The following is a 15876-nucleotide window of genomic DNA, read 5'->3' as shown; positions in this document are numbered from 1 at the left end:
CAAACAAAACCTCTTGCCGTTTCCTATCAAAGTACCTCTTAGATTTTTTGTTAGCCTCCTGAAGATTACCACGCACATCCGTCCAAACTCTCTCCAAATCACCGGAAAAACTCTCCTGCTCAGGCACAGCCGATACCAATTTGGAGAATGACCCAAAAGACGGATGTCTCCCAGAACAACAAAAAAAAGGCGAACAACCAGCAGAAGAGGATGTATGGTTGTTAAGAGCAAACTCAGCAAGTGGCAGAAACTCAGACCACCCCTCCTGATTGTCTGCCACAAAACAACGCAAGAACTGCTCAACATCCTGATTCTTCCTTTCTGTCTGCCCATTAGACTCAGGATGATATCCGGATGAAAACGACAAATGAACTCCCAACCTGTCACAAAAAGCACGCCAAAAACGAGCCATGAACTGAGGTCCCCTATCCGAAACAATGTCAGTAGGAACGCCATGACAAAGGCCTTAGCGAGTGTCTTAGCGCAGGGCAGTTTGATGAAAGGAACCAAGTGACACATCTTGCTAAAACGGTCCACGACCACCCAGATGACTGTGAGACCCTCAGAGGGGGGAAGGTCAGTAATAAAGTCCATAGCCAGATGTGTCCAAGGTGCACTAGGAACCTCCAGAGGGCAAAGCAACCCCGCTGCAGGAGTATGTGAAGACTTAGATCTAGCACACACCGTACATTGACGCACCCACTTAACGACTTCCTTCTGCCATCCAGGCCACCAAAAACTGCGACCCACAAGTCTCTTGGTCTCAGAAATTCCTGGATGACCTGCCAACCGAGACTCATGACACTCAACAAGCAAATATCTCCTAAAGGTCCTAGGCACAAACAACCTCCCATGGGGAGTGTTAGATGGGGCATTCTCCTGTGCTTTAAGAATCTCATCTTCCAAAAAGGAGTCCAATACAGCAATCACAACACCTTCTTGTAAAATGCTCCCCTCCTCCTCAGCACCGACCATGGGAGAAAAGCTGCGAGATAAAGCATCAGCTTTAACATTCTTGGTACCCGGGATGTAAGTAACGGAAAAATTAAACCGCGAGAAAAAAAGTGCCCACCTAGCCTGACGGGCATTCAAGCGCTTGGCAGCATCAAGATAGATCAGATTTTTATGATCAGTGAAAACCTGAATGGGAAATTCAGCACCTTCCAAGAGATGACGCCAGTGTTCAAATGTGAGTTTAATAGCCAGCAATTCCCGATTACCAATATCGTAATTAAGTTCAGTCTCAGAAAATTTTTTTGAAAAAAAGCACAGGGATGTACTCCATCCTTGTTTTTCTGAGACAACACCGCACCGACCCCCACCGAAGAAGCATCAACCTCAACCAAAAACAGCTCAGTCACATCAGGCTGCATAAGGATGGGAGCAGAGCTGAACCTCTCCTTTAGAAACACAAAAGCTTCAATGGCCTCAGTAGTCCACTGAACCACATTAGCACCTTTCCTGGTGAGATCGGTCAGTGGTTTGACAATAATAGAAATTTTTTTAATGAATTTTCTGTAATAATTGGCGAAACCCAAAAACCTCTGTATCGATTTCAAACCAATAGGCCTAGGCCATTCCTGAACCGCCTGAACCTTCACAGGGTCCATCTCAAAGCCCTCGCTGGAGATAATGTAGCCCAAAAAACGAATTCTCTGTACAGCGAACTCACATTTCTCCAGCTTAGCAAAAAGCGAATTGTCAATTAATAACTGTAATACCTCACGTACGCTCCGCCAATGAGACTCCAGATCCGGTGAATAAATCAAAATGTCATCCAAATACACAACCACATTTTTGCCGATCAAAGGTCTAAGGATGTCATTAATAAGATTCTGAAAAAATGCTGGAGCATTGGTAAGACCAAAAGGCATAACCAGGTTCTCAAAATGACCCACAGGAGTGTTATAAAGCAGTCTTCCATTCATCACCCTCCTTCATGCGCAACAAATTGTATGCCCCCCGGAGATCAATTTTAGAGAACCACTTGGCCCCCACTAACTGGTTAAACAAATCAGGAATCAATGGCAGTGGGTAAGGATTGCGTACAGTAATTTTATTAATCTCACGAAACCGCCGTCCTTTTTTTTAACAAAAAAAAATCCAACAGCCACAGGAGACTTGGAAGGCCTAATGTGACCGGCGGCCAAGCTTGTCTGTATGTATTCCTCCAAAGCCTTTCTCTCAGGAATAGTAAGATTAAATAAACGACTTTTAGGAAGAGTCGCTCCAGGGACAAATTCAATGGTAGAATCATAGTCTCTATGGGGAGGCAAAATTTGTGACTCCTCCTCAGAAAAAACTCTCCAAAAATCCTGAATAGGTACAGGTAATTCCCCTTTTTCCACCGCAGCAATACGTCCGTTACAACACTTGTCATAACACTTAGGGCTCCAGGACTTAATTTCATTGGTAGACCAATCCAGTACAGGATTGTGCAATTTTAACCAGGGTAACCACAAAATTACTGGAGAAGGCAAATTATTTAATACCACCAAATCCAAATTTTCTTGGTGAATACCATTAATAGTGAGGGGAAATTCACAGACCTTGTGAGTAACACTCTTCAAGGGGGAGCCATCGACAGAAACCACAGCAATAGGGGATGACAAAGGTTTGGGTTTTAATTTAAGTTTTTCCAAGAATCCCCCATCAATCACATTCAGAGTAGAACCACAATCCACAAATATCCGAAATTCAATTAATTCTTCCTGAGCAGCAGAAAGAAATACCCCCTTAGTATTTAAACAGGCAATACGGGCGTAACTGACCTTTTTTTTTTCTTTGTTCATACGAAGCACACAGTTCTTTATTAAAATGGTCAGATTTCCCGCAATAAAAGCACAAACCTTCAGAAGATCTACGGTCTTTTTCCTGAGAGCGGGGTGCCTTCTCCCCAATCTCCATCGGCTCTCCAATGTCAGTACAGACCCTCTCAAGACTCGGAGCTGACATGGCAGAGGATTTACTCTCATTAACCCTTGCAAGCAGTCTCCTGTCCACCCGTATAGCTAATTGCATTGCCTCCTGCAAGTTTCCAGGTGTGGGATAAGCAATCAGCAAATCCTTAACCCTTTCTCCTAGCCCCGCAAGAAACAAACTTTTCAAAGCTGAATCGTTCCATCCCACCTGGGCAGACCACCGACGGAAGTGAGAACAATATTTTTCCACATTACCTGATCCCTGCCTCAAATGTCTCAATTCAGTCTCAGCTGATGAGACACGATCAGGATCATCATACAACAAACCCAAAGCAGAAAAAAAACTATCCACTGATCTAAAGCATGGATCACTAGGTTGGAGAGAAAAGGCCCATCCCTGAGGTTCTTTGCGCAAAAGTGACATTATGAACCCTATGTGCTGTGATTCATCACCAGAGGATCTGGGTCTCAAACGAAAATACAACAAACAAGCATTTTTAAAGGAAAAAAATTCTTCTTGGTCACCAAAAAATAAATCAGGCAAACGTACCTTTGGCTCCACAAAATGTGCTCCAGAACAGCTACTCACGTGTTGTTGGAGCTCGGCCACCTCCAGAGAGAGTCCCTGCAGGCGTTGAGCCAAATCCTGAACCGACACCATGATGGAAACTGGAAGTCTTTCCTTAGAGATATTTTTGGGTTGGACTTACTGTTATGATCTGCTACAAGCACTAAGGAAAGAAAGGAGATCTGTCCCTACAATAGAACTAAGCTAGATCCCTACGATGTAACGGGGAACCTGATCCTGCGATCAGACCCGCTAAAGTCCTCGGCTAGTCTGTACGAAGACCTATAGATGCAAGGGAGGGATCCCTACAAGAACTAGGGACTGGGATAAAGTTGGACACCTCCTAGCAGAAATTGTAGCAGTAAAAGACAAACACACAACAAAGAACATAAAGGTCCGAAGACCTAGCTAAACTGACTGAGAAAGGTAACTAAGCACCAGGCTAACTTAAGAGTAGAAATTACAATGAAGTCCAGCAAGGCCAGGAGGGCGGAGCAGGATTAAATAGGCAAAAAAGGTCATGTGACCAGCAAGATAGAAAAAACCTAACAGGAGAGTGCTAACAGCCACCACATGGTATGATGGCCCCCACATAGCCCTCCAGAAATTATAATGCCCCCACATCACCCTCCAAATAGTATAATGGCCACCACACAGTATGATGGCCCCTCATAACCGTCAAAAATAGTATAATAGTCCCCACACAGCCTTAAAACAGTATAATGGCCACAACACAGTATCATGCCCCCACCCCCACATAGCCCTCCAAATAATGTAATGGCCACCTCCTAGCCCTCCAAATAGTATAATGGCCCCCACATAGCCCTCCAAGAAGTATAATGACCACCACAGAGTATAATGGCCCTCCACATAGTGTTCCAAATAGTATATTGGCCCCCACCTAGCCCTTCAAACAGTGCAATGGCCACCACACAGTAAGATGACCCCCACATAGCCCTCCCAATAGTATAATGGCCCCCAGCTAGCCCTTCAAATAGTATAATGGCCACCACATAGTACGATGGCCCCCACATAGCCCTCCAGATAGTATAAGGCCCCCACATCACCCTCCAAATAGTATAATGGCCACCACACAGTATGATGGCCCCTCATAACCCTAAAAAATAGTATAATAGTCCCCACACAGCCTTAAAAACAGTATAATGGCCACAACACAGTATCATGCCCCCACCCCCCACATAGCCCTCCAAATAATGTAATGGCCACCTCCTAGCCCTCCAAATAGTATAATGGCCCCCACATAGCCCTCCAAGAAGTATAATGACCACCACAGAGTATAATGGCCCCCCACATAGTGTTCCAAATAGTATATTGGCCCCCACCTAGCCCTTCAAACAGTATAATGGTCACCACACAGTAAGATGGCCCCCACATAGCCCTCCCAATAGTATAATGGCCCCCAGCTAGCCCTCGAAATAGTATAATGGCCACCACATAGTACGATGGCCCCCACATAGCCCTCCAGATAGTATAAGGCCCCCACATAGCCCTCCAAATAGTATAATGGCCACCACACAGTATGATGGTCCCTCATAGCCCTCCAAATAGTATAATGGTCCCCACATAGCTCTCAAAAATAGTATAATAGCCCCCAAACAGCCTTAAAAACAATATAATAGCCATCACACAGTATGACGGCCCACACATAACCCTCCAAATAATATAATAACCCCATCCTAGCCCTTCGAATAGTGTAATGGGCCCTACATAACCCTCCAAAGAGTATAATGGCCACCACAGAGTATATAGCCCCAGACATAGCCCTCCAAACAATATAATGGCCCCTACATAACCCTGCAAACATTATAATGGCTCCAACATAGCCCTCCAAACAGTATAATGGCCACCACACAGTATGATTTCCTCCCCACATATCCCTCCAAACAGTATAATAGCCATCACACAGTATGATTTCCCCCCGACATAGCCCTCCAAACAGTATAATGGCCATAACACAATATTATGGCCCCTGACATACACCTATAACATAGGTGTATGACATACACCTGACATACACAGTATAATGGCCACAACTCAGTATACTAGCCCTCATACTTCCATCCCAATAGTATAATACCCCACACAATGTACTCATTGATTAAAAAAAACAAAACCTCTCCCCGTTCCCTCAGTGCTTTGATCTCTGTAGCGTTTGGTGCGAAACTCTGCACAGCTGTCCACAGATTCCCGACCACCAGACCATGACAATATTGTAATTTAACATCTGATTGGTTAGCATTGGTCTTAAATAGTTACGGATATAGGATGATGATACCTCTATGACTAAGGGCATGTTCAACGCCGGAAATGCGTCAGAGATGTCGATATTGAAGCTACCTATGTAACGGTTTTAATGGATAACCAATAAAGATATGTGATTTTATCATATAAGCAAAGGCACCATTTTCCCCTCACATATTTTTCTGTTCACTGCAGGTCAGAAGTTTCAATGGAGCCCACAAAGAAAGACTTTATGAATTTAATGTGATGAGTTCAATAAACATTCATTATTGCAGGGAATTGTTTCTGACTAAACTGAACCACACGTAATTAGTCACTATAGTGAAAGACTGCATAATTTTAAGTATTATACTAAGTGAATACATACATTTATTGTATATTTATGTATTTATTCGTGAACATTTTTTTTTAATAAATATCAAGGTTTGTCTGTGACTTTGTCCAAGTTTTTAATTTTGTCTCATTGTGTATTTGAGTTTGACATCCCTGATCTATGCCCATTACTTTATAGAATTCCAGGTTTCTTAAAAGACATTACTGTGGTATTGAAAGCAATGAGTAAAATAACTTGGCAAACATATTACAAATTTTTGATATGTTATGTCATCAATTTGTTTCAACTTTTTCCTCATCATTTAGCAATTTGTTTCATAGTGGAAAATGTTTTTGTTTTTTTATGATCTGTTTTTTTCCCACTTTAGTTTGGTATGGGCGCTACATAGATGACATTCTCATGGTATGGGATGGGGACATTGTGCCCTTACCAGATTTTATACATTATCTCAATTCGAACTAACTTAATTTGAAATTCACTGCAACATTTTCTGGAGAAACGATTAAATTTTTGGTTATTGAATTAAAAGGGCATTATATATTCATGAACTATTCACACATCAATGTTTCGAAAACCTGTCAGTGATAATTAGGTATTGCGGACAGATAGTTACCATCCTATCCAAACAATTAAAGCAATTACCATATGAGGAAATCATAAAATCCAAGAGCATTTAGTCTGATCATAATAGCTTCATAAATGAAAGCAAAATAAATAAAAAAGATTACAACTAGTAATATCAAAGCCGCAGTGGCAACTCTGACTTCCTATTGATGTTCGATTCGTCCGAAGGTGGGGACAGTGAAGCCGGTGCAGAGTAAGTGCCGACACCACTGGAGCAGCGCTGGCACGGGAGGTAAGTATAAGTGTTTTTATTTTAACTGGTGCAAACACTCAGATTGAGGAGGGGTGGTCCTAGTAGTGGACAACTTCTTTAATAAAATATTGAATAAAGGAAACAGGAAATTGGCTAAAAAAGGGAACGCTTAAGGAAATATCTTATCACTCAGCATGTATAAAGAGCACAAAAAAAAATACTTGGTTATCTTAGACAGGTTTCTTTGGGTGTGGTAATGTATGCAATGTGTGTCAATTCAAGAGGACGAATAAATCAATCACTTTACCACAAGAGGGTGAACATTTCATAAATACATTTATCAAATGTGACACACATTGCATAATTTTTTTTGCATAGAATGCACAATGTAGGATGTACAACAAGGAAATTAAAAAACATGTGTCTGAACATGTGTATACTATTAAAAAAAGCTTATTCCAGAGCCACTAAACATTTTGTGGATATACATGGTTGTGACATGAGTAACTTAATATATTTATGGAATTGAAAAGGTTAATGGCCCAGAAAGAGGTGGTAATAGGCAAATAAAAAAAATCAATAAAAAAAAAAGCGATATGAATAGTGTTGAGCGAGCACTAAAATGCTCGGGTGCTCGAAGCTCATGCCGAGCTCACCATGATACTCGGGTGCTCGACCCGAGCAACGAGCCCAATGTTAGTCTATGGGAGATCCCAGCATTTTTGCGGCGGCACCCCCGGCAGTCTATAGAAAGCCTAAAAAGTGCCCAAAAACGATAGTGACAGTGCTCAAATGACATGGGGACAGCATGGGGATCGCCCCAGGAAGCATTTCTGACCCCCAGGTCACTGCTGTCAACAACGTGGTCAGAGGTATGAAGCCACAATAAAACGTTCAAAAACAAAACTGAAACGGTTTTCCTGTGAAATATGTTATGGAACTTCCTTTCCAGGGTAAAGACTTGTGTATAAGGTAAAATAAATAACTAAAAACAAAAATACTCCTCCACATCTTGGGCTATGTTCACAAGTAGCATTTTTTATGCGTTTTTGCACTTTTGTATTGCTTTCAACCGTGACAAATGCATTCACCGGGAAATGTCATTTTAACATTTTACAATCTTATCTGGCCATGTGCTGTGTGACACATGCATACAGTGCTGAAAAGACATGGGAACAGCATGGGGAAGACCCCTGGAAGCATCTCTGACACCCAGGTCACTGCCTAAAAGTGTGCCCATCAGAAGTGATCCTTGCCGCATCAGAAGATGCAGACTTGCAACTATCCCCGTGCAAGTCCTTGTCCCAGGGCAGTGTTCAATTGTACCTCCCCCATTCCTTGCAATGCAAGCGCAAGTATGCAGCCTGCCACCCACCCACCCCCGGGTGTCCACGCTCGGTCTCCAGCCGCCAGGGGGTGGCCGGGTGTCCATACTCGGTCCCCAGCCGCAGCACGGCCGGGTGCCTACACACGGTCCCCAGCTGCCTGGGGGAGGCCGGGTGTCCATAAACGGTCCCCAGCAGCCCCTATTTGTCCCGGTAACCTTCCCCACACTTTTCTTAGCCTGGCCTGCTTTAGGGCAGCATTGGACGAGCCCACCAGAGAACCAGACTCCACCGGTGGGCCCTGGCTTCTCCATCAGGGGAGTTGAGAGTGCCAAGGTGAGGAGCATGATGATGATGATAGAAGTTAGCATCTGCTTTATTTTCTTGGAATGCAAGCGTAAGTGTGCAACCTGCCACCAACCCACCCCCAGGCTGCAATACCATACTGCTAGCTTGCTTGCACTTGAATTGAGGCCTTTTAGGCTTGTGGAGGCAGACGCTGGCCACCATGTCATGGCTGCGTTGGCGGCCTGGTATCCATACTCAGTCCCCAGCCGCCCGGCGGTCGGGTGTCCATGCTCGGTACCCAGTCGCCAGGGGGCGGCCGGGTGTCCATACTCAGTCCCCAGCCGCCCCTATTTATCCCGGTGCGCCTTATACACAAGCACGCATGCCAAAACATTACCTGTGCTCTCCCCAGTGCATTTAGTGGGAAGGACAGCCTAACTACAAAAACGTGGACAAGTGAATGTGGCCAGGGATGATCCATTTCACTGACGTCTTCACACTGGGTTAATATTGTGGAGCCGGGACACAGTTGGACACTGGGATGCAACACGACCTCCAGACATAGAGGATTGCGGTCCTGGGTCAATCAGGCTTCAACACAAAGTTCAGAAAGTAGACAGCAGCAGTGGTCGGCCTCCTACACAATGAGAAAATTATTCATGATCATTCATGAGGCCATCCATCTCCTTAGAATTCTGTTCCTTGGAATGCAAGCGCATGTATGTAGTAGCGGCTAGGCCTGAGGTGGTCAGCGTTTTGGCGCATATCCTACCTCCTCCTAGGATTGCTGGATGTTTTCCTGCTACTATCCCAGTTCTACGACTCCCGTTAAAACAAAGCTTCAGGTGATGAATGATGGATGAGGTGGTGGCAAAGGAGAAAGAGCAGGAGGAACAGGAACCATTCACATCAATATCAGGCCAGTCAACCACACATGTCTGGTAGGATATGTTTCTGTACCAAAAGGAGCGGTTCAGCTACACAGTTATAGGGCATATAGTGAGTGCAATGCCTACCAACAATTTCGAAGCACTCCAATGCCCCTTGGAAGTGACATGGAGGTCAGAGGGCCTTAACTAAACCGTCTTTTCCATTTATAGCAACTGGGTCTCCTGTACACTGTTGGCCTAAGCAGTGAATGGAAGGCTTTCCAAAAATTATGAGGAACTGCAATGCTCCTTGAAAGAGACGTGGATTACAGCGTACTAAAAACCTTCTACCCATTATTGAGGAGTGGGTCTCCCTTAGTTTTCGCCTATGCATTGAAAAGCAAAAGCTGACTAAAATTAGGAGGAAATGCAATGCCCGTTGGAAGAGTCGTGGAGGTTAGAGGTAATTAAAAACAACATTTTAATGCCCCTTGGAAGAGCTGTGGTGTTCAGAGTGGTTTAACCAGACGGTTTTAATGCCCCTTGGAAGAGCTGTGGAGGTCGCAGTGGAATAAAAAGACAATATCAATGCCCCTTGGAAGAGTGGTGGAGGTCGCAGTGGAATTAAAAGACAATATCAATGCCCCTTGGAAGAGTGGTGGAGGTTACAGTGGAATAAAAAGACAATATCAATGCCCCGTGGAAGAGACGTGGAGGTCACAGTAGCTTAACAAGATGGTTTTAATGCCCCTTGGAAGAGTGGTGGAGGTCGCAGTGGAATAAAAAGACAATATCAATGCCCCTTGGAAGAGTGGTGGAGGTCGCAGTGGAATAAAAAGACAATATCAATGCGCCTTGGAAGAGTGGTGGAGGTTGCAGTGGAATAAAAAGACAGTATCAATGCCCCTTGGAAGAGTGGTGGAGGTTACAGTGGAATAAAAAGACAATATCAATGCCCCGTGGAAGAGACATGGAGGTCACAGTAGCTTAACAAGACAGTTTTAATGCCCCTTGGAAGAGTGGTGGAGATCGCAGTGGACAATATCAATGCCCCTTGGAAGAGACATGGAGGTCACAGTAGCTTAACAAGATAATTTTAATTACCCTTACAAGAGCCATGCAGTACAGCATATTAAAAACATTATTCCCATTATTGGGGAGTGGGTCTCCCATAGTCTTTGCCTGTGCCTTCCAAGCAAAAGCTGCCAAAAATTAGGACGGAGGAATTTGCAATGCTGGCAAACAAGAGCCATGCAGTACAGCATATTAAAATCATTATTCCCATTATTAGGGAGTGGGTCTCCCATAGTCTTTGCCTATGCCTTCCAAGCAAAAGCTGCCAAAAATTAGGACGGAGGAACTTGCAATGCTGGCAACACGGACCATGGTCACCCTGGTGGTATAGTGGTGGTGGAGGCTGAGGATAAGGAGAAGAGCAAAATACAGCCAAAATGAGGAAGCGTATACCCATGTGTGGGTGTGAAGCGGTGCATGGGAATACACCTCCCGAAATAACACAGTGGATTTGACTTTATGTTACTCTGCTGTCTTTGGTGGTGATGAGAAGTCTGGCCCAATCCAGCCCTTGTTCATTTTGATAAGGGTCAGCTTGTCAGCATTGTCAGTTGACAGGCGAGTGCGCTTATCAGTTATAATTCCCCCAGCGACACTAAAAACACGCTCCGATAACATGCTAGCGGCAGGGCAGGCCAGGACCTCCAAGGCGTACAGAGCGAGTTCATTCCAAGTGTCCAGCTTGGATACCCAATAATTAAAAGGCACAGAGGAACCACGGAGGATGCTGGTACGGTCGGCAAGGTACTCCCTCACCATCTTTTGAAACTTTCCACTCCTTGTGAGAGTACCCCGCGCCTCAGGGCTTGTAAGCTGGGAGGTTCTCAGAAAACTGTCCCAGAACGTTGACAGTGTTCCCCTGCTTCTGCTGGATTGGAGTTGCATCTCTCTCGCATTTTTGTAGACCTCTCCACCTCAGGAATAAGAGAGTGAAAGTTCTCCTTGTGGCGGGGGTCTAAAAGTGTCACCAACCAGTAATGACTGTCACCCAACATTTTGACAATGCGAGGGTCACGGTTAAGGCAGCGTAACATAAAGTCAGCCATGCATGCCAGACTGGTAATGGGCAAGACTTCCGTGTCCTCACCAAGATGACGACTGACCATGCACTCCTCCTCCTCCTCATTCTCCTCCCCCCTGTCCTCAGGCCACCCACGCTGAACCGACGGTATGACAGTTGTACAGGTACTACCGTCTACAGCGCATGATACCAGCTCCTGTTCTTCCTCCTCCTCCTCCTCCTCTCCCTCATTGTCCTCCAATGCATGTTAAGATGAGATGAGGCTGGGCTGTGTGTAATCGCCTGCTACGGCTTCTTGATCCATCTCATCATACTTTGGCTGCAGTGCCTCCTCTTTAATTCTCTGCAGAGAGCGTTGCAAAATACAGACAAGTGGGATGCTGACGCTAATGATGGCATCATCGCCACTCACCATCTTGGTGGACTCCTCAAAGTTTGTCAAGATGGTACATATGTCAGACATCCAGGTCCACTCCTGAGGTCTTATGTGTGGAGTCTGACCTGAATATCGACGGCCTTGTTGCAGCTGGTACTCCACAACTGCTCTCTTCTGCTCACAAATCCTTTGCAACATGTGGAGGGTAGAGTTCCAACGTGTGGGGACATCACACACCAGTCGGTTTGCCGGAAGCTGCAAACGCTGCTGCAACACAGCAAGGGCGGCAGAAGCTGTAGCCAACTTCCGAAAATGAGCTGACAGGCGGCGTACTTTGACGAGCAGATCTGGAAACTCGGGGTATGATTTAAGAAACTGCTGAACCACAAGGTTAAGCACATGAGCCAGGCATGGTACGTGTGTGATCTCGCCTCGCCTCAGAGCCGCCACCAGGTTACGGCCATTGTCACACACGACCATGCCTGGATGTAGGTTCAGCGGTCTCAGCCACAGTTCTGCCTGCTCTTTCACAGCTGTCCACGCCACCAGGTTACGGCCATTGTCACACACGACCATGCCTGGATGTAGGTTCAGCGGTCTCAGCCACAGTTCTGCCTGCTCTTTCACAGCTGTCCACAACTCACAAGCAGTGTGAGGTTTATCACCTAAGCTTATGAGCTTCAGCATAGCCTGTTGCCGCTTGGTGGAGGCAGTACTGCAGTGCTTCCAGCTTGTAACTGATGTGGTGATATCTGATATGGAGGCTGAACATGAGGAGGAGGAGGATGATGATGCGCAAGAGCTGTACACTGTGGGGGCAACTCTGACTGACATAGGGCCTGCAATCCTCGGTGTGGGGAGGATGTGTTCTGTCCCAAGGTCCGACTGGGTCCCGGCTTCCACTATGGTTACCCAGTGTGCCATCAGGGAGATTTACCGTCCCTGGCCACAAGCACTTGTCCACGTGTCCGTTGTCAGGTGGACTCTCGCAGTAACTGCGTTGTTGAGGGCATGGCAGATGTTTTGGGACACGTGCTTGTGTAGTGCGGGGATGGCACACTGGGAAATATAGTGTCGGCTGAGGACCGAGTACCGAGGGACAGCCACCCCCATAAGGTTGCGGAAGGATTCCGTCTCCACCAGCCTAAAAGGCAGCATTTCCAACGCAAGCAGTCGTGAAATGTGCGAATTTAGGACTGTGGCCTGTGGGGCGTTGGCTGCGAATTTCCGCTTTCGTTCAAAGGTCTGGGATATGGACAATTGAACGCTGCGGTGGGACGTGGACGTGGACATTGATGCTGTTTCTTGAGAAACTGCCATATTAAGTGAAGACTGAGAGGAGGGGGCATCTTTGCATGCAGTATGGACAGGGGATTGCCTTGCACACACAACAGGGGATTCTCTTACACGCACAAGAGCGGAAGAAGCAGTGGTGACACCCGCTGACACTGGTCATGGACCCTGGGGTTCGCCCCACAAAGTAGGGTGCTTTGCTGACATGTGCCTGATCATGCTGGTGGTGGTCAGGCTGGTACTTTTGTCACCCCTGCTGATGCTGGCATGGCAGGTGGTACAAATGGCCTTTTTGGGGTTATCAGCAAAGTCTTTAAAAAACTTCCAGACTCTGGAAGACCTACCGGTTGTACTGGCAACGTCCCTCGTGTTGGTGTTACGGGGAGCGGTTGCCCTCCTTCTGTGTGCGGCCACCACACTGCTTCTTCCTGCCTGTTGGGGTACTCTGCCTCCCTCCCCCTGTGTGCTGCTGGCCTCGCTCTGCGTGTCCTCCTGCCACGTTGGGTCAATTACTAGATCATCCACCTCCTCCTCTTCCACTTGCGCACCACAATCCTCCTCCTAACTTTGTGGCAATTGTGTCTCGTCATCGTCCACCTCTTGTGACAAATTGCCAGCGTCGACTTCCTGTGGCCGTGGCTGTTCAAATATTTGGGCATCGCTACATGGGATCTCCTCTTCCACCACATCAAGCGGAGCAAGCGAGGGGCACAAATATGGAAATGGACCAGTGAACAGCTCTTCAGAGTGTCCAACTGTGGGATCAGTTGCTGTCTGACAACACTCGGCATGGTGGGAGGAAGGAGCATCAGGGTGAGGAGTATGTGGTCGAGATTCATGGCTACTAAAACTTGACCGTGTGGAAGACAGACCAGAGGTGGTGGTGCCCAGGTAACAGGAAGTATTATCTGCTGTCCAATTAATAACCTGTTCACACCGATCAGTTCGCTATACTGGTGTTGTTGTGTGCTTCCCTAGTAATTCGGTCAAGAAGTGGTAGCGAGAAGATGTGGCTGTTGGTTGTGGCACATTTTCACCTTGGCCACGGCCCCGACCTCTACACGCACCATCACCAGAACGTCCAGTTCCACGTCCCTTGCCACGTGCCTTGCCCATTGTAAATTAAATAAAATAGCTTACACTCGCACTATCAATGGAAAAAGGGCAATAAAAAGGAGATTAGAACCGTGGAAGAGGAAAACCACAGTTCTATTTCTCTGGCCTACACCAGAATCTTTTACACAGATATATTTGTGTCTGAACAGTCAGGGAGACACTATTACTGTTTTTTTTACGGAAAAAAGGCAAAAAGCTGGATAATACAGAGATTTGAACCGTGGAACTGCAAAACCACAGTTCTAGTTATCTGGCCTACACCAGAATCTTTTAAACAGATATATTTGTGTCTGAACACTCACAGACACACTCTTTTTTTTTGGGGGGGGGACACTAAAAGGTTAGTAAGACGGGTATTTGTACAGTCTGAAGGAGGGGGAAAAAAAAAAAAAGAGGATTTAGATGAAAAAAAAAGGATTTTTCCTGGCCCCCGAGACCTGGGACTAAGTCTAGCAATTTGAGCAGCAGGAGCGCACAGGACTGTAATGCAGCGTTTGTTGGTATAACCACTGCGTCTCCTATACAGACTGCCTGCCTGCTTTCCTGATATCTGGGATGAATATAAATCATGAGAAGGACTGTTTGCTTGATTTGGCAGGCTTTAGAGACCCTACACTAAGTATTTTGCAGTATAAATCTCTCCCTAGCTCATCAGCACTCTCCCTACACTGTCTGATCTGGAGCTAATGTGTCCAAGATGGCGGCGCCCGGTTTTAAATACTCGAGGTGACGCTGTGCGGCCAGCCAATCAATGTAATGCCCACAACCAACATGGCTGCGGCATTACAGTTACTGGCTGGCAATCCCTGCATGTTCATTGGCTCTGTAAAGAGCGCCAAACATGCAGGTCGGAGACCCGAGCTCCCTCCCGAGTAACCCGGAAATGCTCGGTGCTCACCGAACATCCCGAGTAGTGAGATGCTCGGGCGAATACCGAGCAGTGTCGAGCATGCTCGCTCAACACTAGATATGAACTTTCGTAATAATAATATTTTTATCCAGTAATGTATTACATATTATTCGGTAAAGGCAAACATAAAGTCTAAACAAAGGCCTTGAGGCCGCAATCGGTTAGGAGACGTCCTAGAAGTCGCAGGCGGTCACATAGCAAAGGCAAACAAAAGTCTTAATAAAGTCCTGGAAGCCGCAAGCAGACAGGAGACATCCTGGAAATCGCAGGTGCACATGTATCAAAGGCAAACAAAGGTTTTAATCTAGTCTTGGAAGCAGCCAGCAGACAGGAGACGTCCTGGAAATTGCAGGCGGACACGTAGCAAATGAAAACGAAAAGTGTTGCTAAAGTCCTGGAAGCCGCAAGCGGACAGGAGATGTCCTGGAAGCTGCAGGCACACACGCAACAAAGGGAAGCTAAAAGTCTTAATAAAGTCCTGGAATCCAAAAGTGGACAGGCGACGTCCTGGAAGTCGTAAATGGACATGTAGAAAATTAAAACTAAAAGTCTTAATAAAGTCCTGGAAGCCGCAAGCCTTCTGGATGTGTGATTGCACACAGGTGGATTCTATTTATCATTACCAGTCAAGATTTTCACTGAACTTCTGGACTGAGTTTGCTGCGCTGAAAGTAAAGGGGCCCAATAATATTGCACGCCCCA

The sequence above is a fragment of the Phyllobates terribilis genome, unplaced genomic scaffold (genome assembly GCF_046119375.1).
Source record: "Phyllobates terribilis strain yellow unplaced genomic scaffold, ASM4611937v1 Scaffold_12__6_contigs__length_324123572, whole genome shotgun sequence".
Taxonomy (NCBI): domain Eukaryota; kingdom Metazoa; phylum Chordata; class Amphibia; order Anura; family Dendrobatidae; genus Phyllobates; species Phyllobates terribilis.
Note: the sequence above shows the minus strand (reverse complement) of the source record.